We start from the raw sequence: 4,482 nt of genomic DNA, 5'->3' as shown, positions 1-4,482 counted from the left end.
TAGTAGAGACGGAGTTTCACCATGTTAGCCAGGATGGTCTCGATCTCCTGACCTCGTGATCCGCCCGTCTCGGCCTCCCAAAGTGCTAGGATTACAGGATTGAGCCACCGCGCCCGGCCCATAAATATCATAATAAAGACAATAATCTCATTGTAATTTAACAAACTCTTAAGAACAAATACAGTCTTCTGGGTCTAAATGCAGGTTTAAAAGATATAACAGATTCTGTCAAAAATCTGTTCTTGTGAATTTTTTTTTTTTTTAAGATGGAGTCTTGCTCTGTTGCCCAGGCTCTAGTGCAATGGCATGATCTGGACTCATTGCAACCTCTGCCTCCCGGGTTCAAGCAATTCTCCTGCCTCAGCCTCCCAAGTAGCTGGGATTACAGGTGCGCGCCACTATGCCTGGCTACTTTTTGTGTTTTTAATAGAGACGGGGTTTCACAATGTTGACCAGGCTGGTCTCAAACTCCTGACCACAGGTGATCCACCTGCCTCAGCCTCCCAAAGTGCTGGGATTACCGGCATGAGCCACCACGTCCGGCCTTTTTTTTCTTTTTCTTGAAACAGGGTCTTGCCCTGTTGCCCACGCTGGAGTACGGTGGCTACTCACAGCTACAATCATAGCTCATTGCAGCCTGCAACTCCTGGGCTCAAGGGATCCTCCTGCCTCAGCCTCCTGTGTAGCTGGGACTACAGGTGTGCACCACCATACCCAACTAATTTTTAATTATTTTGTAGAGACAGAATCTCACTATATTGCTCAAGCTGGTCTCAAACTCATGGGTTCAAGCGATCTACCCCCTTCGGCATTCCAAAGTGTTGGAACTACAGGCGTGAGCCATGGCGCCTGGCCTCATGTGAATTCTTCATGGGCATTAAAAATGAATAAGAAACTGTTTTGAATATGTATTGGTAGAGTAAAAGGAATGTGAGGTATGAGAACGCTATCCAAGTTCAAGCTATTACATGTTCTCTGTGTAATTTGTCCTTGTTTATTTGCATCATTTTGCAGGCCATTCATTTGCTGGTTCTTCCTTATCGCCTGGACCCTTACATGTTGGAGAGCTCTAGAATTCTGTCCTTGGGGCCAGGTGCGGTGGCTCAGACCTGTAATTCCAGCACTTTGGGAGGCCGAGGTGGGCTGATCACGAGGTCAGGAGATCGAGACCATCCTGGCCAACATGGTGAAACTCCGTCTCTACTAAAATACAAAGAATTAGGCGTGCGTGGTGGTGTGCTCTTATAGTCCCAGCTACTTTGGAGGCTGAGGCAGGGGAACCACTTGAACCCAGGAGGCGGAGGTTGCAGTGAGCCGAGATTGTGCATTGCACTCCAGCCTGGGCAACAAGAGCGAGACTCCATCTCAAAAAAAAAGAAAAAAAAAAGAATTCTGTCCTTGGAATTCTTTCCTTTTTTCTCTATACTAACTCCCGTGACAATGGTCCAGTTTCTCAGCTTCAGGTGTACTGTACGCTGATCACTCCTAAGAGCTCATCTCTAGTCCAGTGCTTCCCGAACCCCTGATGTGTCTCTGCCCTATTCCATACCTCCAGTTGGATGTCTGCTTGGGCATCTCAAAACCTATGTCCACATCCAAACTTTTTTTTTTTTTGAGACAGGGTCTTGCCCTGTCATCTAGGCTGGAGTGCAGTGACATGATTTCCACTTACTGCAACCTCCGCCTCCCTGATTCAAGCAATTCTCCTGCCTCAGCCTCCTGAGTAGCTGGGATTACAGGCACCTGCCACCACACCCAGCTAATTTTTGTGTTTTTAGTAGAGACAGGGTTTCACCATGTTGTCCAGGCTGGTCTCGAACTCCTGACCTCAAGTGATCCACCTGCCTCGCCCTTCCAAAGTGCTGGGATTACTGGTGTGAGCCACTGCACCTGGCCACATCCACACTTTTTTGATCTTTCTCCTCAAACTACTTCTCCAAAGTGGTCCCCATGTCAGTAAATGGTAACTGCATCCTGCTAGTTGTTCAGATTAAAAATCTTGCAGGTTTTGTTTTTGGTTTTTTTGTTTGTTTGTTTTTTTTAATGAGACAGGATCTTTCTTATTCTGTCACCCAGGCTGGAGTGCAGTGGTGTGATCTCGGCTTACTGCAGCCTCAACCTCCCAGGCTCAAGTGATCCTCCCACCTCAGCCTTTCAGGTAGCTGGGACTATAGGCGCACAGCACCATGCCTGAATAATTTTTAAAATTTTTTGTAGAGTTGGAGTTTCACCATGTTGCCCAGGCTGGTCTTGAGCTTCTGAGTCTCAAGCAATCTGCCCACCTCGGCCTCCCAAAGTGCTGGGATTACAGGCGTGAGCCACTGCGCCCAGCCTTGCGACTCTTGACTCCTCTCTCCCATGCACTACGTCTTATATATCAGCTTTTCCGGGTACATCCGGGATCTTCCCACTTCTCACCACCTTGGTCCAGGCCACCATCATTTATTGCTGATTATTATAATTGCCTCCTACCTGGCCTCCTTCCACCTGAATCCTCCAAGTGTAGTCTGCACATAGTGCAACTGACATGTTTCACATTGGGACATCTCTGCTCTAAACTTCCCAATGGCTTCCCATTTCAGAGTAAAAATCAGAGGTCTTAGAATGGCCTGCGCCACGGCCCTGCATAATCTCTCCCGGCACCTACCATTTCTCCAGTCTCAACTCCTTGCACACTGGCTCCCCCTGCTGTTTCTGGACTGTATCAGGCAACATCCTGCTTCAGGGCCCCTGCACCTGTTACCTTCCTCCACAAAATTCTGCATGGCTCCCGTCCATCCTTTAATCAGATGTTTTTCGTTGTTGTTGTTTATTTTTTTTTTTTGTCCCAAAGGCACCTTTTCAAAGAGTCCTCCTCTGATGGCCCTATTTAAAATCATAACTCCCAACTTCTCCATGACGTTTCCTATCTCTACGTACCGACTTATTTTTCTCTAGAGCATTTATCACCACTCAACAGACTATAAAGTTTGTTTATTTATTTACTTACCTATTTAATTATGTGTCTTCCCCCACCAGAATGTAAGCCCTAGGAGAGCAGGGATTTTTTTTTTTTTTTTTTTGGTTCTCCTTTCCCTGCCCACAACTGCAGGATCCTCAAGGCCTGAAACAGTGCCTTGTACATAGGTAAGCACCCAGTGAATTTTTTTAAATGGATGATTGAATTCCCATTTGTGATGAGATCAACTAGAAAATTTGGATGTGCATTAGAAAGAATAAGAGTAGATTGTTTCCAGAAAGCAATTGAATTTTGGCACCATTGATGTCAAAGCCATCTGTCAGTTGTATTCTCATGTCTTCTCTATAGATTCTTCTGTAAGTGACTCTTATTAGAGTAAGTGTGGCAAGTTTTGGGTGCATGGAGGGAAGGCGCTTCATCATGGTGATCGCTGGTATTCAGTATGCCACACTCTTGTCCTGGTATTATTATTATTATTATTATTTTTGGCAGTCTGGCTCTGTCACTCAGGCTGGAGTGCAGTGGCAGGATCTTGGCTCACTGCAACCTCCACCTCCTGGGCTCAAGTGATTCTCCTGCCTCAGTCTCCTGAGTAGCTGTGACTACAGGTGTGCACCACCACACCTGGGTATCTTTTGTATTTTTAGTAGAGACAGGGTTTTGCCATGTTGGCCAGGCTGGTCTCGAACTCCTGACCTCAGACGATTCGGCTGCCTCAGCCTCCCTAAGTCCTGAGATTATAGGTGTGAGCCACCACGCCTGGCCTTGTCCTGGTACCTTGCCAAGCAGTGCACAGTGGTGTTCCATATTTCCTACATCATGTTCTTCCACTTTGGGTATAATTTACTGACTATTCCAGTACTGCGGTTCTATATGAGTCCTTCTACTTATGATTCTCTTTCATCATTCTTCTTGATCTTTTTCTCTTGAAGTTTCCTTTATCCCTCCAACATTTTCTCAGTGTCTCTTCTATAGTTTGTCTGAGTTCTTTAATATAATTCATCATGTTCCCATGTCTTAAAGTGATTAAATATTTAAGTTTTCTACAAAATCTGAGATATATATATTTTTTGAGACAGGTTCTCACTTTGTCACCCAGACTGGAGTGCAATGTTGTGATCATGCCTCACTGCAGCCTCCAAATCCTGGGCTCAAGCAATCCTGCTGCCTCAGCCTCCAGAGTAGTTAGGACTATAGGCCCATGCCACCATGCCCAGCTAATTTTTGTACTTTTTGTGAAGATGGGATTTCACCATGTTGCCCAGGCTGGTCTCGAATTCCTGGGTTCAAGTGATCTGCCCACTTCAAGACTCCTAAAGAGCTGAGATTACAGGTATGAGCCACTGCACCCAGTCATAAAATACTTATTCTTTACTTTAGTAAATGCTTTTAGAATTAGGTTAATGCTCTTCCTTAAAATAGATGACCAAGGCCGGGCGCGGTGGCTCAAGCCTGTAATCCCAGCACTTTGGGAGGCTGAGACGGGCGGATCACGAGGTCAGGAGATCGAGACCATCCTGGCT

This window comes from Colobus angolensis, unplaced genomic scaffold, assembly GCF_000951035.1.
Source record: "Colobus angolensis palliatus isolate OR3802 unplaced genomic scaffold, Cang.pa_1.0 Scaffold184, whole genome shotgun sequence".
NCBI lineage: Eukaryota > Metazoa > Chordata > Mammalia > Primates > Cercopithecidae > Colobus > Colobus angolensis.
This window is presented reverse-complemented; position numbering follows the sequence as displayed.